The sequence below is a fragment of the Oncorhynchus masou genome, unplaced genomic scaffold, assembly GCF_036934945.1.
Source record: "Oncorhynchus masou masou isolate Uvic2021 unplaced genomic scaffold, UVic_Omas_1.1 unplaced_scaffold_3147, whole genome shotgun sequence".
NCBI classification, from domain to species: Eukaryota; Metazoa; Chordata; class Actinopteri; order Salmoniformes; family Salmonidae; genus Oncorhynchus; species Oncorhynchus masou.
In genome coordinates this window covers 16,812-41,150 of record NW_027009564.1, presented here as the reverse complement: position 1 = coordinate 41,150, position 24,339 = coordinate 16,812, and the positions used below count along the sequence as shown (strand labels likewise).

General features: G+C 43.6%; 1 pseudogene; it reads left to right on the top strand.

Annotated features, from left to right (window-relative positions):
- Positions 1 to 902: 902 nt before the first annotated feature.
- On the top strand, positions 903 to 23,966 carry LOC135534214 (protein rogdi homolog; annotated as a pseudogene).
- Positions 23,967 to 24,339: the final 373 nt, after the last annotated feature.

The window sequence follows — 24,339 nt, the reverse complement described above, 5'->3', positions numbered from 1 at the left end:
TACTTCTGTTAGACTCTACTGACTGTCAAATCATCTGATGTGTTCCAAATGGCATCATATTCCCTATATAGTGACCCTGAAAAATAAAGTAGTGCACTACTCTATGGGTCGCGGACTAATGTAGTACACTACCCTTATGGACCCTGATCTAAAGTAGTGTATTACCCTAATGTAGTACCTACCCATGGTCTAAAGTAGTGCACTACCTTATGGACCCTGGAATAAAGTAGTGCACTACATAGGGAATAGGGTACTATATGAAACACTGTCTCATTAATACTGTAGATTGTTCTGTTCAGTGTTTGCTGTTTTAAATTAATCTCGTGTAAACATTGTCTTTGTGGCTTATACAGGTGATGTTGAAATGACTGTTGGGCCCTTTTTTTGTGCAGAGGCGGCAGGGACGGTGAAACTGTATGGATTTGGGATATTTATGTGAAACATCAAGGCTTTTGTGCAGTTTATTAAATCCTCTCCTGATTTAAATTGTGTGTTATCATGAAACTCTCACGCACGCGCGCACACAGTAGTGAACATCTTTTTCACAAGAGAACACAGATCTAATTCAGTTGATATAGGTTGCAATCGGTACTTGATTTAACAGTACTGATGTGTTTTGAGGTCGACCGAGGGAGAAAGCTTAGGGGCCTGCTGCCTTTCACTGAGGTATAGTAAACTGCCTGCTCCAACCACTCTCTTTTCCGCTTTCCTTGGCCGCTGCGGAAAATGCTTTAATGTGACGCAAACCGGAAGTGCATTCCCAAAGAAGGGATTAGGGCGGGGCCAAGATTAATTGTTAATGTGTGACTAAACTATCTTGCTGAACGTAAACACAACCCTAGAAGAAGACGGGTTGAAGACCTTCTGGTTTACATACGTGGTGGGACAGTCTGCCTGCGGGAATGCTCAATCCTCAAAGATCTTTATCTGAACTACCAAAGATGTCGGGTCCAAGCCAAGTTGAGAGGGCTGTTTTGGTAAGCAAAACTGGAAGGTTCGGGATCATGACAAGCTAGCTAACAACATAAATGGGTTAACCTTGGCTCGCTAGTTATTCACCGACGTCTAGCTAGCTATTTATCTTAGCCAACTATTGATTGTTATTATGAGTGTATATTTTTCTGCGTGATTTAAAAGGGACATTAAGGACACCTGCTGTGTCCATGACATAGACTGACCAGGTGAAAAGCTATGACCTCTTGTCACTTGTTAAATCCTCTTCAACCGGTGTCGACGAAGGGGATGACTGAGACCGGTTAATAAGGACTTTTTTCGACTTGAGAGATGGATGGTGTATGTGTGCCATAGGTGCCTGGTGCACCGGTTTGAGTCAATAACTGCAAAGCTGCTGGGTGTTTCCTGTGTGTGTCAAGAATGATCCACCACCCAAAGGACATCCAGCCAACTGGACACAACTGTGGGAAGCATTGGAGTCAACATGGGAGTCAGCATCCCTGTACGACTCAATATTAGGAAGGCGTCCTTAATGTTTTGTACACTCAATGCCGTAGCGCCTGACAGTGCCAAGAATAAAACTGCTCTGCTGCCTTGCGTCGGCAAGATCTGTTCTGCTGGTTGTCAATGACAACGTGATGTACAGTATGATCCAAGTTCTCATAATAGTCACGTTGAATGATTGTCACATTTACAGCCCTCGATGGGTGAGGTCACTGCTGCCCTGCCAACCCCATATATCTAGCCTTCTGTACACAGATCGACCTATAGATCCATGGGTGTCAAGCGTCACATTCAGTCCTCAAGGGTGGGCTTCATCCAAGAACTCCCCAGTGAGAGAAGATATATGCAGGGCTTTCTATATAGCTGGCTAGTATACAGAAGCAGGTCTCTTAAAGGTACTGGTATGTATGCAGATACACAGGCACAAGAGCAACATGTCTCTGTTGCTTCCTGTCAGATGACATTTCTACCATAGCGTTAGAATGATTCACTCTAATTCTATGATTCCTGCATTCAGGGAAGTAGAACCACAGCGTTCTCAGAACACCAGTGGAATTCTAATTGGAACCACGATAATGTAATCATTCTAGAACAGAATAAGCCTATCTACCCTTATCTCTGCTGACCACCACAATAACTATCTTGTTTGTCTCCTCTCTCTCTCTCTTTCACCCCACCCCTCTCTTGTTCTCTCGCTCCCTCCCTCCCTTCCTCAGGAGGAGGAGTTTAACTGGTTGCTGAAAGAGGAGGTCCATGCTGTTTTGAAGCAGCTCCAGGATATACTGAAGGTAAATATTAGCTCTGGGGTGAAGTTTCTCTTTGTACAGATCTAAGATCAGCTTCCTCTCCCTATCCTCACCTTACCGTTAGTGGGAGAAAATCCCAAACTGATCCACGATCAGCGTCTACAGTTGTGGCCAAAAGTTTTGAGAATGACACAAATATTAATTTTCACAAAGTCTGCTGCCTCAGTTTGTATGATGGCAAGTTGCATATACTCCAGAATATTATGAAGAGTGATCAGATGAATTGCAATTAATTGCAAACTCCCTATTTGTCATGCAAATGAACTGAATCCCCCAAAAACATTTCCACTGCATTTCAGCCCTGCCACAAAAGGACCAGCTGACATCATGTCAGTGATTCTCTTGTTAACACAGGTGTGAGTGTTGATGAGGACAAGGCTGGAGATCACTCTGTCATGCAGATTGAGTTTGAATAACAGACTGGAAGCTTCAAAAGGAGGGTGGTGCTTGGAATCATTGTTCTTCCTCTGTCATCCATGGTTACCTGCAAGGAAACATGTGCCATCATCATTGATTTGCACAAAATGGACTTCACAGGCAAGGATATTGCTGCCAGTAAAATTGCACTTAAATCAACCATTTATCAGATCATCAAGAACTTCAAGGAGAGCGGTTCAATTGTTGTGAAGAAGACTTCAGGGCGCCCAAGAAAGTGCAGCAAGCGCCAGGACCGTCTCCTAAAGTTTATTCAGCTGTGGGATCGGGGCACCACCAGTACAGAGCTTGCTCAGGAATGGCAGCAGGCAGGTGTGAGTGCATCTGCACGCACAGTGAGGCAAAGACTTTTGGAGGATGGCCTTGTGTCAAGAAGGGCAGCAAAGAAGCCACTTCTCTCCAGGGACAGACTGATATTCTGCAAAAGGTACAGGGATTGGACTGCTGAGGACTGGGGTAAAGACATTTTCTCTGATGAATCCCCTTTCTGATTGTTTGGGGCATCTGGAAAAAAGCTTGTCCAGAGAAGACAAGGTGAGCGCCACCATCAGTCCTGTGTCATGCCAACAGTAAAGCATCCTGAGACCATTCATGTGTGGGGTTGCTTCTCAGGCAAGGGACTGGGCTCACTCACAATTTTGCCTAAGAACACAGCCATGAATAAAGAATGGTACCAACACATCCTACGAGAGCGACTTCTCACAACCATCCAGGAACAGTTTGGAGGTGAACAATGCCTTTTCCAGCATGATGGAGCACCTTGCCATAACTAAGTGGCTCGGGGAACAAAACATCAATATTTTGGGTCCATGGCCAGGAAACTCCCCAGACCTTAATCCCATTGAGAACTTGTGGTCAAGTGGCGGGTGGACAAACCAAAAACCCACAAATTCTGGCAAACTGCAAGCATTAATTATGCAAGAATGGGCTGCCATCAGTCAGGATGTGGCCCAGAAGTTAATTGACAGCATGCCAGGGTGAATTGCAGAGGTCTTGAAAAAGAAGGGTCAACACTGCAAATATTGACTCTTTGCATCAATCAACTTCATGCAATTGTCAATAAAAGCCTTTGACACTTATGAAATGCTTGTAATTATACTTCAGTATTCCATAGTAACATCTGACAAAAAATATCTAAAGTCACTGAAGCAGCAAACTTTGTGGAAATTAATATTTGTGTCATTCTCAAAACTTTTGGCCACGACTGTAGGATCAACCTCACCCAACAACTAAGTATTGGCTCCATGGGATCAAAGAGCTCCGACCACAACACTGTCACTGAGGTGTCTAAACACTGCTGAGTTGTCAATATTGGGTTGGACCTGGCTGTGGTCCACTGACCCCATAGCCATCGAGGAGGATCCTATAAGAGGAGATTATCATGACCTAAGGATAAACCATGTAGAACAAGTGCATTCCAAGACATTTTTAACTTTGGCTAGGTTGTTGGTGTAACTAAATTCTTCAAATGTTGTTTGGTTTAGGCGTACTGTTGTCAGAGTGGATTGCTATTTGTACTCGCGCTTCTCAAGACATGTTATTGAATTATTGATGGAGATATTTACAGTGCTGTAACTAGATTGTGTACAGGTTTACTATACTGAAGCAACATGCAGCAATTTCATTGATTTGACTGAGTTACAGTTCATATGAGGAAATCAGTCAAATGAAATATATTCATTAGGCCCTAATCTATGGCTTTCACATGACTGGGAATACAGATATGCATCTGTTGGTCACACATACCTTGCAAAAAAAATGGGCCTCAGGATCTCGTCAGGTATTTTTGTGCATTCAAATTACCATAGATTAAAATGCAGTTGTTTGTTGTCCGTAGCTTACGCCTGCCCATACCATAATAACCCCACTGTCACCATGGGGCACTCTGTTCACAACGTTGATATCAGCAACCCGCTCGCCCACACAACGCCATACACGTGGTCTGCGGTTGTGAGGCCGGTTGGACGCACTGCCAAATGCTCTAAAACGAGGTTGGAGGTGGCTTATAGTAGAGAAATGAACATTCACTTTTCTGGCAACATCTGGTGGACATTCCTGCAGTCAGCACGCCAATTGCACACTCCCTCAACTGGAGACATCTGTGGCATTGTGTTGTGTGACACAACTGCACATTTTAGTGGCCTTTTATTGTCCCCAGCACAAGGTGCACCTGTGTAATGGTTATGCTGTTTAATCAGCTTCTTGATATGCCACACCTGTCAGGTGGATGGATTGTCTTGGCAAAGGAGAAATGCTCACTATCAGGGATGTAAACAAGTTTGAGCACAATTTTAACTCAGCTCATGAGACATGGGACCAACACTTTACTTGTTCAGTGTAGATTGTGTTCTATATAACTCGATTGTGTACTATATACAGTGGGGCAAAAAAGTATTTAGTCAGCCACCAATTGTGCAAGTTCTCCCACTTAAAAATATGAGCGAGGCCTGTAATTTTCATCATAGGTAGACTTACACTATGACAGACAAAATGAGGGGAAAAAATCCAGAAAATCACAATTTGCAAATAAATTCATGAAAAATCCTACAATGTGATTTTCTGGATTTTTTTTTTCTTCTCATTTTGTCTGTCATAGTTGAAGTGTACCTATGATGAAAATTACAGGCCTCGCTCATATTTTTAAGTGGGAGAACTTGCACAATTGGTGGCTGACTAAATACTTTTTTGCCCCACTGTAACTCGATTGTGTTCTATATAACTAGATTGTGTTCTGTATAACTAGATTGTGTTCTGTATAACTCGATTGTGTTCTGTATAACTCGATTGTGTTCTATATCACTCGATTGTGTTCTATATAACTCGATTGTGTTCTATATCACTCGATTGTGTTCTATATAACTCGATTGTGTTCTATGTTTATGTCACCAGGAGGCATCCAGGAGGTTCTCCATTCCCACCCCAGGACTGGAGAACCAACTGAAACAGGAGAACTTCATCCTGGGCAGCTCAACGTAAGACTTGGAGGGATTCATTCGTTGATTTGATTGGTTAATTGATCAGTTGGGTGATTTGATTGGTTGAGTTAGTGACTTCTGATTCTTTTATTAGCCATTTAAAAAAAACATAAAATGTGTCTCCTTGATTCATAGTCTGTTGTATTGCTATGTAAGACAGAAAACATGAATATTATGTAGATTATAAGAAACCCTGTCTAGTCCAGCCTAACGAAGACCTGTTGTTAACACATGACAGATTAGAAACGCATGTCGGATTATGGTCTTTACCTTTCCTTCTGGGGGCAACAGGTAGCCTAGTGGTTAGAGCAGGTAGCCTAGTGGTTAGAGCAGGTAGCCTAGTGGTTAGAGCAGGTAGCCTAGTGGTTAGAGCAGGTAGCCTAGTGGTTAGAGCAGGTAGCCTAGTGGTTAGAGCAGGTAGCCTAGTGGTTAGAGCAGGTAGCCTAGTGGTTAGAGCAGGTAGCCTAGTGGTTAGAGCAGGTAGCCTAGTGGTTAGAGCAGGTAGCCTAGTGGTTAGGCTGCCTTGTTGCACCTATTTAAAGTTTAGAAGCCAGTCCCAACGTGTGTGTGTGTGTGTGTGTGTGTGTGTGTGTGTGTGCTTCAGGTCCATGGCTGTACGTACTGTATGTGTCTTGGTGGAGGGAAAAACTCCCGTCTGTTAACAGTTTGTTATAGTGGAGGGCTTGTTTATACATTACACAGCCTTCTGTTTACAGACACCATCAACAACACGTTTCTAATCTGCCGGGACGTGAGTCTATGACAAGGTGACATTATGACAGGACTCAGGTCAACAGTAGTGTGTAGGGGACAGGGTTCTGTCTGGGACTTCCACAGTGTCATTATGACAGGACTCAGGTCAACAGTAGTGTGTAGGGGACAGGGTTCTGTCTGGGACTTCCACAGTGTCATTATGACAGGACTCAGGTCAACAGTAGTGTGTAGGGGACAGGGTTCTGTCTGGGACTTCCACAGAGTCATTATGACAGGACTCAGGTCAACAGTAGTGTGTAGGGGACAGGGTTCTGTCTGGGACTTCCACAGTGTCATTATGACAGGACTCAGGTCAACAGTAGTGTGTAGGGGACAGGGTTCTGTCTGGGACTTCCACAGTGTCGTTATGACAGGACTCAGGTCAACAGTAGTGTGTAGGGGACAGGGTTCTGTCTGGGACTTCCACAGTGTCATTATGACAGGACTCAGGTCAACAGTAGTGTGTAGGGACAGGGTTCTGTCTGGGACTTCCACAGTGTCATTATGACAGGACTCAGGTCAACAGTAGTGTGTAGGGGACAGGGTTCTGTCTGGGACTTCCACAGTGTCATTATGACAGGACTCAGGTCAACAGTAGTGTGTAGGGGACAGGGTTCTGTCTGGGACTTCCACAGTGTCATTATGACAGGACTCAGGTCAACAGTAGTGTGTAGGGGACAGGGTTCTGTCTGGGACTTCCACAGTGTCGTTATGACAGGACTCAGGTCAACAGTAGTGTGTAGGGGACAGGGTTCTGTCTGGGACTTCCACAGTGTCATTATGACAGGACTCAGGTCAACAGTAGTGTGTAGGGGACAGGGTTCTGTCTGGGACTTCCACAGTGTCGTTATGACAGGACTCAGGTCAACAGTAGTGTGTAGGGGACAGGGTTCTGTATGGGACTTCCACAGTGTCGTTATGACAGGACTCAGGTCAACAGTAGTGTGTAGGGGACAGGGTTCTGTCTGGGACTTCCACAGTGTCGTTATGACAGGACTCAGGTCAACAGTAGTGTGTAGGGGACAGGGTTCTGTCTGGGACTTCCACAGTGTCGTTATGACAGGACTCAGGTCAACAGTAGTGTGTAGGGGACAGGGTTCTGTCTGGGACTTCCACAGTGTCATTATGACAGGACTCAGGTCAACAGTAGTGTGTAGGGGACAGGGTTCTGTCTGGGACTTCCACAGTGTCATTATGACAGGACTCAGGTCAACAGTAGTGTGTAGGGGACAGGGTTCTGTCTGGGACTTCCACAGTGTCGTCATGACAGGACTCAGGTCAACAGTAGTGTGTAGGGGACAGGGTTCTGTCTGGGACTTCCACAGTGTCGTTATGACAGGACTCAGGTCAACAGTAGTGTGTAGGGGACAGGGTTCTGTCTGGGACTTCCACAGTGGCGTTATGACAGTCTTGTGAGTCCTGCTGTCTTGTCTTCACAGCATGGACCAGGTGAAAGGAGTACTGACTCTACAGGGAGAAGCCCTGACTCAAGCTGTGAGTGTCTCCTTCCTCTGGTTCTAGACTGTTCTCTGTAAACATTCTCACCGGCAGTGTTTGACTGTGTTTTAGTAGAGAACATGTCACAATGTCAGGTTCTGTCTGTAATGTGTTTTAGTACAGAGAACATGTCACAATGTCAGGTTCTGTCTGTAATGTGTTTTAGTACAGAGAACATGTCACAATGTCAGGTTCTGTCTGTAATGTGTTTTAGTACAGAGAACATGTCACAATGTCAGGTTCTGTCTGTAATGTGTTTTAGTAGAGAACATGTCACAATGTCAGGTTCTGCCTGTAATGTGTTTTAGTACAGAGAACATGTCACAATGTCAGGTTCTGTCTGTAATGTGTTTTAGTACAGAGAACATGTCACAATGTCAGGTTCTGTCTGTAATGTGTTTTAGTACAGAGAACATGTCACAATGTCAGGTTCTGTCTGTAATGTGTTTTAGTAGAGAACATGTCACAATGTCAGGTTCTGTCTGTAATGTGTTTTAGTAGAGAACATGTCACAATGTCAGGTTCTGCCTGTAATGTGTTTTAGTACAGAGAACATGTCACAATGTCAGGTTCTGTCTGTAACGTGTTTTAGTAGAGAACATGTCACAATGTCAGGTTCTGTCTGTAATGTGTTTTAGTAGAGAACATGTCACAATGTCAGGTTCTGTCTGTAATGTGTTTTAGTACAGAGAACATGTCACAATGTCAGGTTCTGTCTGTAATGTGTTTTAGTAGAGAACATGTCACAATGTCAGGTTCTGTCTGTAATGTGTTTTAGTACAGAGAACATGTCACAATGTCAGGTTCTGTCTGTAATGTGTTTGATTGCTTTGTCTTGGAAGGACATCAATCTGAAAACTGCCAAAAGCAACCAAGTGATGCATTTCACATTCAGGGATGATAAGCACTGGAAATTACAACAGGTGAGTGTGTGTGTGTGTGTATGTGTGTGTGTGTGGTTTCAAGTTGTAATGTCATGTGCACAAGTACAGTGAAATGCCTTTGTTGCAACCTCTAAACCAAGAACCATCAACTAGATTCAGTCACAACTTTTTCTTGAGAGGATGGTCGGGAGTCAGAACAAAATAAAACCAATATTTATAGACTGCGAATTGACCGCAAGAAGCCTCAACAGATATAATATTAGACAAAAACCATTCATCATTTCAAACCTTGATTACATTTGGGGACTTGGCCCTGCGTCGGGTGCCGTCTTTCAGATGGGACGTTTAAAATGGGTGTCCTGACTCTCTGTGGTCATTCAAAATCCCATAGTAGGGGTGTACACCCTGGTGTCATGGCTAAATACCCAACCTGGCCACATTCCTAAATTCCTGTCTCTCCCTCAGATCTAACAATACTGACTCTGTCCTCGTCTCTCCCTCAGATCTAATAATACTGACTCTGTCTCTCCCTCAGATCTAATAATACTGACTCTGTCCTCGTCTCTCCCTCAGATCTAATAATACTGACTCGTCTCTCCCTCAGATCTAATAATACTGACTCTGTCTCTCCCTCAGATCTAATAATACTGACTCTGTCCCTGTCTCAGATCTAATAATACTGACTCTGTCCCTGTCTCAGATCTAATAATACTGACTCTGTCCCTGTCTCTCCCTCAGATCTAATAATACTGACTCTGTCCCTGTCTCTCCCTCAGATCTAATAATACTGACTCTGTCCCTGTCTCAGATCTAATAATACTGACTCTGTCCCTGTCTCTCCCTCAGATGTAATAATACTGACTCTGTCCCTGTCTCAGATCTAATAATACTGACTCTGTCCCTGTCTCAGATCTAACAATACTGACTCTGTCCCTGTCTCAGATCTAATAATACTGACTCTGTCCCTGTCTCTCCCTCAGATCTAACAATACTGACTCTGTCCCTGTCTCAGATCTAACAATACTGACTCTGTCCCTGTCTCAGATCTAATAATACTGACTCTGTCCCTGTCTCAGATCTAACAATACTGACTCTGTCCCTGTCTCAGATCTAATAATACTGACTCTGTCCCTGTCTCAGATCTAATAATACTGACTCTGTCCCTGTCTCTCCCTCAGATGTAATAATACTGACTCTGTCCCTGTCTCAGATCTAATAATACTGACTCTGTCCCTGTCTCAGATCTAACAATACTGACTCTGTCCCTGTCTCAGATCTAATAATACTGACTCTGTCCCTGTCTCAGATCTAATAATACTGACTCTGTCCCTGTCTCAGATCTAATAATACTGACTCTGTCCCTGTCTCAGATCTAATAATACTGACTCTGTCCCTGTCTCAGATCTAATAATACTGACTCTGTCCCTGTCTCTCCCTCAGATCTAATAATACTGACTCTGTCCTCGTCTCAGATCTAATAATACTGACTCTGTCTCTGTCTCAGATCTAATAATACTGACTCTGTCTCTGTCTCAGATCTAATAACACTGACTCTGTCTCTGTCTCAGATCTAATAACACTGACTCTGTCCCTGTCTCAGATCTAATAATACTGACTCTGTCCCCGTCTCAGATCTAATAATACTGACTCTGTCCCTGTCTCAGATCTAATAATACTGACTCTGTCCCTGTCTCAGATCTAATAATACTGACTCTGTCCCTGTCTCAGATCTAATAATACTGACTCTGTCCCTGTCTCAGATCTAATAATACTGACTCTGTCCCTGTCTCAGATCTAATAATACTGACTCTGTCCCTGTCTCAGATCTAATAATACTGACTCTGTCCCTGTCTCAGATCTAATAATACTGACTCTGTCCCTGTCTCAGATCTAATAATACTGACTCTGTCCCCGTCTCAGATCTAATAATACTGACTCTGTCCCTGTCTCAGATCTAATAATACTGACTCTGTCCCTGTCTCAGATCTAATAATACTGACTCTGTCCCTGTCTCAGATCTAATAATACTGACTCTGTCCCCGTCTCAGATCTAATAATACTGACTCTGTCCCTGTCTCAGATCTAATAATACTGACTCTGTCCCTGTCTCAGATCTAATAATACTGACTCTGTCCCTGTCTCTCCCTCAGATCTAATAATACTGACTCTGTCCCTGTCTCAGATCTAATAATACTGACTCTGTCCCTGTCTCAGATCTAATAATACTGACTCTGTCCCTGTCTCAGATCTAATAATACTGACTCTGTCCCTGTCTCAGATCTAATAATACTGACTCTGTCCCTGTCTCAGATCTAATAATACTGACTCTGTCCCTGTCTCAGATCTAATAATACTGACTCTGTCCCTGTCTCAGATCTAATAATACTGACTCTGTCCCCGTCTCTCCCTCAGATCTAATAACACTGACTCTGTCCCTGTCTCTCCCTCAGATCTAATAATACTGACTCTGTCCTCGTCTCAGATCTAATAACACTGACTCTGTCCTCTCTCAGATCTAATAATACTGACTCTGTCCCTGTCTCAGATCTAATAATACTGACTCTGTCCCTGTCTCAGATCTAATAACACTGACTCTGTCCCTGTCTCTCCCTCAGATCTAATAATACTGACTCTGTCCTCGTCTCAGATCTAATAACACTGACTCTGTCCTCATCTCAGATCTAATAATACTGACTCTGTCCCTGTCTCTCCTCAGATCTAATAATACTGACTCTGTCCTCGTCTCAGATCTAATAATACTGACTCTGTCCCTGTCTCAGATCTAATAATACTGACTCTGTCCCTGTCTCAGATCTAATAATACTGACTCTGTCCCTGTCTCAGATCTAATAATACTGACTCTGTCCCTGTCTCAGATCTAATAATACTGACTCTGTCCTCAATCTCAGATCTAATAATACTGACTCTGTCCCTGTCTCTCCTCAGATCTAATAATACTGACTCTGTCCCTGTCTCAGATCTAATAATACTGACTCTGTCCTCGTCTCAGATCTAATAATACTGACTCTGTCCCTGTCTCTCCCTCAGATCTAATAATACTGACTCTGTCCCTGTCTCTCCCTCAGATCTAATAATACTGACTCTGTCCCTGTCTCAGATCTAATAATACTGACTCTGTCCCTGTCTCAGATCTAATAATACTGACTCTGTCCCTGTCTCAGATCTAATAATACTGACTCTGTCCCTGTCTCAGATCTAATAATACTGACTCTGTCCCTGTCCCTCAGATCTAATAATACTGACTCTGTCCCCGTCTCTCCCTCAGATCTAATAATACTGACTCTGTCCCCCGTCTCAGATCTAATAATACTGACTCTGTCCCTGTCTCAGATCTAATAATACTGACTCTGTCCCTGTCTCAGATCTAATAATACTGACTCTGTCCCTGTCTCAGATCTAATAATACTGACTCTGTCCTCGTCTCAGATCTAATAATACTGACTCTGTCCCTGTCTCTCCCTCAGATCTAATAATACTGACTCTGTCCCTGTCTCTCCCTCAGATCTAATAATACTGACTCTGTCCCTGTCTCAGATCTAATAATACTGACTCTGTCCCTGTCTCAGATCTAATAATACTGACTCTGTCCCTGTCTCAGATCTAATAATACTGACTCTGTCCCTGTCTCAGATCTAATAATACTGACTCTGTCCCTGTCTCAGATCTAATAATACTGACTCTGTCCCTGTCTCAGATCTAATAATACTGACTCTGTCCCTGTCTCAGATCTAACAATACTGACTCTGTCCCTGTCTCAGATCTAATAATACTGACTCTGTCCCTGTCTCAGATCTAATAATACTGACTCTGTCCCTGTCTCTCCCTCAGATCTAATAATACTGACTCTGTCCCTGTCTCAGATCTAATAACACTGACTCTGTCCCTGTCTCTCCCTCAGATCTAATAACACTGACTCTGTCCTCGTCTCAGATCTAATAATACTGACTCTGTCCTCATCTCAGATCTAATAATACTGACTCTGTCCCTGTCTCTCCCTCAGATCTAATAATACTGACTCTGTCCCTGTCTCTCCCTCAGATCTAATAACACTGACTCTGTCCTCGTCTCAGATCTAATAATACTGACTCTGTCCTCATCTCAGATCTAATAATACTGACTCTGTCCCTGTCTCTCCCTCAGATCTAATAATACTGACTCTGTCCCTCGTCTCAGATCTAATAACACTGACTCTGTCCCTGTCTCAGATCTAATAATACTGACTCTGTCCCTGTCTCTCCCTCAGATCTAATAATACTGACTCTGTCCCTGTCTCAGATCTAACAATACTGACTCTGTCTCTCCCTCAGATCTAATAATACTGACTCTGTCCCTGTCTCAGATCTAATAATACTGACTCTGTCCCTGTCTCAGATCAAATAATACTGACTCTGTCCCTGTCTCAGATCAAATAATACTGACTCTGTCCCTGTCTCAGATCTAATAATACTGACTCTGTCCCTGTCTCAGATCTAATAATACTGACTCTGTCCCTGTCTCAGATCTAATAATACTGACTCTGTCCCTGTCTCAGATCTAATAATACTGACTCTGTCCCTGTCTCAGATCTAATAATACTGACTCTGTCCCTGTCTCAGATCTAATAATACTGACTCTGTCCCTGTCTCAGATCTAATAATACTGACTCTGTCCCTGTCTCTGTCTCAGATCTAATAATACTGACTCTGTCCCTGTCTCAGATCTAATAATACTGACTCTGTCCTCGTCTCAGATCTAATAATACTGACTCTGTCCCTGTCTCTCCCTCAGATCTAATAATACTGACTCTGTCCCTGTCTCTCCCTCAGATCTAATAATACTGACTCTGTCCCTGTCTATCCCTCAGATCTAATAATACTGACTCTGTCCCTGTCTCAGATCTAATAATACTGACTCTGTCCCCGTCTCTCCCTCAGATCTAATAATACTGACTCTGTCCCTGTCTCAGATCTAATAATACTGACTCTGTCCCTGTCTCAGATCTAATAATACTGACTCTGTCCCTGTCTCAGATCTAATAATACTGACTCTGTCCCTGTCTCAGATCTAATAATACTGACTCTGTCCCCGTCTCTCCCTCAGATCTAATAATACTGACTCTGTCCCTGTCCCTCAGATCTAATAATACTGACTCTGTCCCTGTCTCAGATCTAATAATACTGACTCTGTCCCTGTCTCAGATCTAATAATACTGACTCTGTCCCTGTCTCAGATCTAATAATACTGACTCTGTCCCTGTCTCTGTCTCAGATCTAATAATACTGACTCTGTCCTCGTCTCAGATCTAATAATACTGACTCTGTCCCTGTCTCAGATCTAATAATACTGACTCTGTCCCTGTCTCAGATCTAATAATACTGACTCTGTCCCTGTCTCAGATCTAATAATACTGACTCTGTCCCCGTCTCAGATCTAATAATACTGACTCTGTCCCTGTCTCTCTCTCAGATCTAATAATACTGACTCTGTCCCTGTCTCAGATCTAATAATACTGACTCTGTCCCTGTCTCAGATCTAATAATACTGACTCTGTCCCTGTCTCAGATCTAATAATACTGACTCTGTCCCTGTCTCAGATCTAATAATACTGACTCTGTCCCTGTCTCAGATCTAATAATACTGACTCTGTCCCTGTCTCAGATCTAATAATACTGACTCTGTCCCTGTCTCAGATCTAATAATACTGACTCTGTCCCTGTCTCAGATCTAATAATACTGACTCTGTCCCCGTCTCAGATCTAATAATACTGACTCTGTCCCCGTCTCAGATCTAATAATACTGACTCTGTCCCTGTCTCAGATCTAATAATACTGACTCTGTCCCTGTCTCAGATCTAATAATACTGACTCTGTCCCTGTCTCTCCCTCAGATCTAATAATACTGACTCTGTCCCTGTCTCAGATCTAATAATACTGACTCTGTCCCCGTCTCAGATCTAATAATACTGACTCTGTCCCTGTCTCTCTCTCAGATCTAATAATACTGACTCTGTCCCTGTCTCAGATCTAATAATACTGACTCTGTCCCTGTCTCAGATCTAATAATACTGACTCTGTCCCTGTCTCAGATCTAATAATACTGACTCTGTCCCTGTCTCAGATCTAATAATACTGACTCTGTCCCTGTCTCAGATCTAATAATACTGACTCTGTCCCTGTCTCAGATCTAATAATACTGACTCTGTCCCCGTCTCAGATCTAATAATACTGACTCTGTCCCTGTCTCTCTCTCAGATCTAATAATACTGACTCTGTCCCTGTCTCAGATCTAATAATACTGACTCTGTCCCTGTCTCAGATCTAATAATACTGACTCTGTCCCTGTCTCAGATCTAATAATACTGACTCTGTCCCTGTCTCAGATCTAATAATACTGACTCTGTCCCTGTCTCAGATCTAATAATACTGACTCTGTCCCTGTCTCAGATCTAATAATACTGACTCTGTCCCTGTCTCAGATCTAATAATACTGACTCTGTCCCTGTCTCAGATCTAATAATACTGACTCTGTCCCTGTCTCAGATCTAATAATACTGACTCTGTCCCCCGTCTCAGATCTAATAATACTGACTCTGTCCCTGTCTCTCCCTCAGATCTAATAATACTGACTCTGTCCCTGTCTCAGATCTAATAATACTGACTCTGTCCCTGTCTCAGATCTAATAATACTGACTCTGTCCCTGTCTCAGATCTAATAATACTGACTCTGTCCCTGTCTCAGATCTAATAATACTGACTCTGTCCCTGTCTCAGATCTAATAATACTGACTCTGTCCCTGTCTCAGATCTAATAATACTGACTCTGTCCCCGGCTCTCCCTCAGATCTAATAACACTGACTCTGTCCCTGTCTCTCCTCAGATCTAATAATACTGACTCTGTCCTCGTCTCAGATCTAATAACACTGACTCTGTCCTCGTCTCAGATCTAATAATACTGACTCTGTCCCTGTCTCAGATCTAATAATACTGACTCTGTCCCTGTCTCAGATCTAATAACACTGACTCTGTCCCTGTCTCAGATCTAATAATACTGACTCTGTCCCGCCTCAGATCTAATAACACTGACTCTGATCTAATAATAATACTGACTCTGTCCCTGTCTCAGATCTAATAATACTGACTCTGTCCCTGTCTCAGATCTAATAATACTGACTCTGTCCCTGTCTCAGATCTAATAATACTGACTCTGTCCTGTCTCAGATCTAATAATACTGACTCTGTCCCTGTCTCTCCTCAGATCTAATAATACTGACTCTGTCCCTGTCTCTCCCTCAGATCTAATAATACTGACTCTGTCCCTGTCTCAGATCTAATAATACTGACTCTGTCCCTGTCTCAGATCTAATAATACTGACTCTGTCCCTGTCTCAGATCTAATAATACTGACTCTGTCCCTGTCTCAGATCTAATAATACTGACTCTGTCCCTGTCTCAGATCTAATAATACTGACTCTGTCCCTGTCTCAGATCTAATAATACTGACTCTGTCCCTGTCTCAGATCTAACAATACTGACTCTGTCCCTGTCTCAGATCTAATAATACTGACTCTGTCCCTGTCTCAGATCTAATAATACTGACTCTGTCCCTGTCTCTCCCTCAGATCTAATAATACTGACTCTGTCCCTGTCTCAGATCTAATAACACTGACTCTGTCCCTGTCTCAGATCTAATAATACTGACTCTGTCCCTGTCTCAGATCTAATAATACTGACTCTGTCCCTGTCTCTCCCTCAGATCTAATAATACTGACTCTGTCCCTGTCTCTCCCTTCAGATCTAATAACACTGACTCTGTCCCTGTCTCAGATCTAATAATACTGACTCTGTCCTCATCTCAGATCTAATAATACTGACTCTGTCCCTGTCTCTCCCTCAGATCTAATAATACTGACTCTGTCCCTGTCTCAGATCTAATAACACTGACTCTGTCCCTGTCTCAGATCTAATAATACTGACTCTGTCCCTGTCTCAGATCTAATAATACTGACTCTGTCCCTGTCTCAGATCTAACAATACTGACTCTGTCCTCCCTCAGATCTAATAATACTGACTCTGTCCCTGTCTCAGATCTAATAATACTGACTCTGTCCCTGTCTCAGATCTAATAATACTGACTCTGTCCCTGTCTCTGTCTCAGATCTAATAATACTGACTCTGTCCCTGTCTCAGATCTAATAATACTGACTCTGTCCCTGTCTCAGATCTAATAATACTGACTCTGTCCCTGTCTCAGATCTAATAATACTGACTCTGTCCCTGTCTCAGATCTAATAATACTGACTCTGTCCCTGTCTCAGATCTAATAATACTGACTCTGTCCCTGTCTCAGATCTAATAATACTGACTCTGTCCCTGTCTCAGATCTAATAATACTGACTCTGTCCCTGTCTCTGTCTCAGATCTAATAATACTGACTCTGTCCCTGTCTCAGATCTAATAATACTGACTCTGTCCTCGTCTCAGATCTAATAATACTGACTCTGTCCCTGTCTCTCCCTCAGATCTAATAATACTGACTCTGTCCCCTGTCTCTCCTCAGATCTAATAATACTGACTCTGTCCCTGTCTATCCCTCAGATCTAATAATACTGACTCTGTCCCTGTCTCAGATCTAATAATACTGACTCTGTCCCCGTCTCTCCCTCAGATCTAATAATACTGACTCTGTCCCTGTCTCAGATCTAATAATACTGACTCTGTCCCTGTCTCAGATCTAATAATACTGACTCTGTCCCTGTCTCAGATCTAATAATACTGACTCTGTCCCTGTCTCAGATCTAATAATACTGACTCTGTCCCTGTCTCAGATCTAATAATACTGACTCTGTCCCTGTCTCAGATCTAATAATACTGACTCTGTCCCTGTCTCAGATCTAATAATACTGACTCTGTCCCTGTCTCTCCCTCAGATCTAATAATACTGACTCTGTCCCTGTCTCAGATCTAATAATACTGACTCTGTCCCTGTCTCAGATCTAATAATACTGACTCTGTCCCTGTCTCAGATCTAATAATACTGACTCTGTCCCTGTCTCAGATCTAATAATACTGACTCTGTCCCTGTCTCAGATCTAATAATACTGACTCTGTCCCTGTCTCAGATCTAATAATACTGACTCTGTCCCTGTCTCAGATCTAATAATACTGACTCTGTCCCTGTCTCTGTCTCAGATCTAATAATACTGACTCTGTCCCTGTCTCAGATCTAATAATACTGACTCTGTCCCTGTCTCAGATCTAATAATACTGACTCTGTCCCTGTCTCAGATCTAATAATACTGACTCTGTCCCTGTCTCAGATCTAATAATACTGACTCTGTCCCTGTCTCAGATCTAATAATACTGACTCTGTCCCTGTCTCAGATCTAATAATACTGACTCTGTCCCCGTCTCTCCCTCAGATCTAATAACACTGACTCTGTCCCCGTCTCTCCCTCAGATCTAATAATACTGACTCTGTCCCTGTCTCAGATCTAATAATACTGACTCTGTCCCTCAGATCTAATAATACTGACTCTGTCCCTCTCTCCTCAGATCTAATAATACTGACCCTGTCTAATAATACTCCCTCAGATCTAATAATACTGACTCTGTCCCTGTCTCAGATCTAATAACACTGACTCTGTCCCTGTCTCAGATCTAATAACACTGACTCTGTCCCTGTCTCAGATCTAATAATACTGACTCTGTCCCTGTCTCAGATCTAATAATACTGACTCTGTCCCTGTCTCAGATCTAATAACACTGACTCTGTCCCTGTCTCAGATCTAATAATACTGACTCTGTCCCTGTCTCAGATCTAATAATACTGACTCTGTCCCTGTCTCAGATCTAATAATACTGACTCTGTCCCTGTCTCAGATCTAATAATACTGACTCTGTCCCTGTCTCAGATCTAATAATACTGACTCTGTCCCTGTCTCAGATCTAATAATACTGACTCTGTCCCCCGTCTCAGATCTAATAATACTGACTCTGTCCCCGTCTCAGATCTAATAATACTGACTCTGTCCCCTGTCTCAGATCTAATAATACTGACTCTGTCCCCGTCTCTCCCCAGATCTAATAATACTGACTCTGTCCCCGTCTCAGATCTAATAATACTGACTCTGTCCCCGCCTCTCCCTCAGATCTAATAATACTGACTCTGTCCCCGAGATCTAATAATACTGACTCTGTCCCTGTCTCAGATCTAATAATACTGACTCTGTCCCTGTCTCAGATCTAATAATACTGACTCTGTCCCTGTCTCAGATCTAATAATACTGACTCTGTCCCTGTCTCTCCTCAGATCTAATAATACTGACTCTGTCCCTGTCTCAGATCTAATAATACTGACTCTGTCCCGTCTCTCCCTCAGATCCAGGATGCCAGGAACTAGGAACAGGTTTCGCAGCTGCTGAGTGGTAGAGATGAGAGCAGACTGGGGCCGAGGTCAACAAGGTAGGAACACACACACAGCTACCACTTTAAGACTGGGGCCGAGTCAACAAGGTAGGAACACACACACAGCTACCACTTTAAGACTGGGGCCGAGGTCAACCACACACACAGCTTAAGACTGGGGCCGAGGTCAACAAGGTAGGAACACACACACAGCTACCACTTTAAGACTGGGGCCGAGGTCAACAAGGTAGGAACACACACACAGCTACCACTTTAAGACTGGGGCCGAGGTCAACAAGGTAGGAACACACACACAGCTACCACTTTAAGACTGGGGCCGAGGGTAATGAGTTCGTTTCCACCAGGGAAAACTCTGATAATTACTGTCAGAAATAAACCGCTTTCTGTGTCATAGCGGAGCTAACAGATATAGCAGAGCTATCAGGAAGTGGTTTTCCTCATTTTCTATGTCAACACTACACATCATTAGACTACACTACACGTCATTAGACGACACTACACGCCATTAGACCACACGACACGTCATTAGACGACACGACACGCCATTAGACGACACGACACGCCATTAGACGACACGACACGCATTAGACGACACGACACGTCATTAGACTGCACGACACGCATTAGACGACACGCATTAGACGACACGACACGCCATTAGACGCACTACACGCCATTAGGACGACACGACACGCCATTAGGACGACACGACACGCCATTAGACTGACTACACACGCCATTAGACTACACTACACATCATTAGTCTACACATTATTCTACATTACACATCATTAGTCTACACATTAGTCTACACATCATTAGTCTACACTACACATCATTGGTCTACACGTCACTGGTCTACACTACACGTCACTAGTCTACATGCACGCCTAGTCTACACTACACGCCATTAGTCTACACGACACGCCATTAGTCTACACGACACGCCATTAGACTACACTACACGCCATTAGACTGCACTACACGCCATTAGACTACACTACACGCCATTAGACCACTGCACGCCATTAGACTAAACGCCATTAGACTACACACCATTAGTTAGACTACATACCATTAGTCTACACTACATACCATTAGTCTACACTACACACCATTAGTCTACACTACATACCATTAGTCTACACGCCATTAGACTACACTACACGCCATTAGACTACACTTAGACTACACTACACACCATTAGACACATCATTAGTCTACACGACACGCCATTAGACGACACTACACGCCATTAGACGACACTACACGCCATTAGACTACACTACACGCCATTAGACGAGACTTAGACGACGACACGCCATTAGACGACACGACACGCCATTAGCTCGACACGACACATTAGTCTACATTTACGCCATTAGTCTACACGACACGCCATTAGTCTACACGACACGCCATTAGTCTACACGACACTCCATTAGTCTACACGAGCTATTAGTCTACACGACACGCCATTAGTCTACACGACACGCCATTAGTGAACGCCATTAGTCACACGCCATTAGCTCTGACGCCATTAGTCTACACACGTGACACGCCATTAGTCTACACGACACGCTTAGTCTACACGACACGCCATTAGTCTACACGACACGCCATTAGTCTACACGACACGCCATTAGTCTACACGACACGCCATTAGTCTACACGACACGGATTACCATTAGTCTACACGACATCCATTAGTCTACACGACACGCCATTAGTCTAAGAGGCCATTAGTCTACACGACACGCCATTAGACTACTCCGCCATTAGACTACACGTCATTAGACTACACAACATTAACATTAGACTACACACCATTAGTCTACACTGACTACACTCCATTAGACTACACTCACACCATTAGACTACACATCATTTGTCTACACTACACAACATTAGACTACACACCATTAGTCTACACTACACACCATTAGACTACACTACACACCATTAGACTACACTACACACCATTAGACTACACTACACACCATTAGACTACACATCATTAGTCTACACATAATTTGTCTACACTACACACCATTAGACTACACATCATTAGACTGGACTACACGCCATTAGACTAGACTACACGCCATTAGACTAGACTACACGCCATTAGACTAGACTACACGCCATTAGACTAGACTACACGCCATTAGACTAGACTACACGCCTAGACTACACGCCATTACCTACACGCCATTAGACTAGACTACACGCCATTAGACTAGACTACCGCCATTAGACTAGACTACACGCCATTAGACTAGACTACACGCCCCATTAGGACTAGACTACACGCCATTAGACTAGACTACACGCCATTAGACTGACTACACGCCATTAGACTAGACTACACGCCATTAGACTAGACGATTAGACTAGACTACACGCCATTAGACTAGACTACACGCCATTAGACTAGACTACACGCCATTAGACTAGACTACACGCCATTAGACTAGACTACACGCCATTAGACTAGACTACACGCCATTAGACTAGACTACACGCCATTAGACTAGACTACACGCCATTAGACTAGACTACACGCCATTAGACTAGACTACACCATTTTAGACTAGACACACGCCATTAGGACTAGACTACACGCCATTAGACTAGACTACACGGACTAGACTACACGCCATTAGACTAGACTACACGGATTAGAGACTACACGCCATTAGACTAGACTACACGACTAATGGGTATTAGACTAGACTACACGCCATTAGACTAGACTACACGATTAGACTAGACTACACGCCATTAGACTAGACTACACGCCATTAGACTAGACTACACGCCATTAGACTAGACCCATTAGACTAGACTACACTCACACGCCATTAGACTAGACTACACGCTCACGCCATTAGACTACACTACACGCCACGCCGACTAGACTACACTCACACGCCATTAGACTACACTACACGCTCACGCCATTAGCCACTCACACGCTGCCATTAGACTAGACTACACGCCACACATTAGACTAGACTACACGCCACACATTAGACTAGACTACACGCCACACATTAGACTAGACTACACGCCACACGCAACATTAGACTAGACTACACTACGCAACATTAGACTAGACTACACTACAACATTAGACTAGACTAGACTACACTACGAACATTAGACTAGACTAGACTACACTACCCGACTAGACTACACTACGCACCATTAGACTAGACTACACTACGCACCATTAGACTCCACTACACTGCACCATTAGACTTCAACTTGTCTACCATGTACCCGTTTCAGAACAACATTTCCATCCCAGAGTGCATCTCTTCACCAGAGCATTTCCTCTATATGTCTCCTGTTGTATTTGTTCCCAGTTGATTACTGTGGTGATGATGTCGTTGTTGTAGCTGATGGACGCGGTGATGCTCCAGCTGACCAGGGGGCTCGTAACCGCCACCACCCGGCAGCCATGACCCTGCCGGAGCTGGCCACCAGCGGCCTCATGGTGAGTCTGTCATAGGTTATAGGTCATAGCAGAGAAACTGGTCTCGCTGTCTACTGTATGCAATTTACATCAATGACTCTCTGTCTCTCTCTCCCCATTCTTCTCTTCTCTCCCTCTCTCTCTCTCTCTCCCCTTCTTCTTTATTCTTTCTCTCTTCCCCCCTTTCTTCTCTCTCTCTCTCCCCCTTCTCTTTCTCCCCTCTCTCCCCTTCTTTCTTTCTTCTCTCCCCTTTCTTCTCTTCTCTCTCCCCTTCTCTTCTTCTTCTCTCTCGTTCTCTCTCTCTCCCCTTCTCTTCTTCTTTCTCTCTCTCCCCTTTCTTCTCTTCTTCTCTCTCTCTCCCCTTCTCTTCTTCTCTCTAGAAAATGTTCACTCCTCCAATGCCAGGCGATGTGATGGTGAACTTCTATATCAACCTGAGTAAGCTGTGTCTGACTGTCTACCAGCTGCACGCAATGCAGCCCAACACCACCAAGGTACACACTCACACGCAGATACAGTCTGCGGATCGAATCCAGCCCCTGAGACAACTTTCACAGCTGTTAGTTCTGTAATCACATGTGGTATTGTGAAGATGCATCAGTTTGCCTAGCTGTGGTGTTTCAACAGAACTTCAAGCCATCTGGGAGTCCGTGTTACACAACCCCGGAGCCATGTTGTAAGTTCTGCTTGGTATAACGCTTCACGTTATGTCGGTCACTAACACTTCAGATGGGCTGTCCGTGGTCAGTACACACAGGATCTTTTCACGTACGCCACATCTTGTTGATGTGAAGATATCCGTGTGTCTCTAACAATACTAACTACCGTTTTTTTTTTTTTAAATAGGATTTTTTTTGTCACTAGTCAGCTGCATAGTAAATTATTCTTGTTGGGTCGACCCTGGGTCCTCTCATTTCTGAATACTTTCACACACACAGTTCCCAACTTGTTTAACACATACAGTGCCATTTCCAATACATCCAACTGCTTTCTTGTTGTCGTTTTTATTGTTGTCGACCTCTTTCCCCTGCTGTCTCCCCAGCGAGCTGAAACAATGCTAAGTTTGAGGTGAGCCAGGTTCACAAGGTGGAGTGTGTTGTCCCCTGGCTCAACAACACCCTGATCTTCTTCACCATCTCACTGCAGCTCTGTCAGCAGCTCAAGGACAAGGTGGGTGATGTCTGTGGGCAGCAGGACACTTTTTTCCAGCACTCCCATTGGTCCACAGAATACACTGAAGTGAATGAGTAGCTGCGGGTATTGGCATAGATCCAGGCTGTGGGTCAGTTGGTATGAAGTAGATGATTCACCTTGTTCAAGTGTGTCCGTAAACCAATGTCAGACTCAGAAAAGAGAAGACAGGGAGAGCTGTTTTGCTTCTGTGAAAAGTCTAAATGGTATGAAAAGGTGCTCATTGGAAACAAGAGTCTAAATCGTGTTTCCACACCTGCATTGCTTGCTGTATGGGGTTTTAGGCTGGGTTTCTGTACAGCACTTTGAGATATCAGCTGATGTACGGAGGGCTTTATAAATACATTTGATTTGAAATCGACTGAGAAGCAGAAGTTGTGGCGTATATCCCAGAAAACCATCAAACTGACAGCTTATGTACAACACAAAGCCA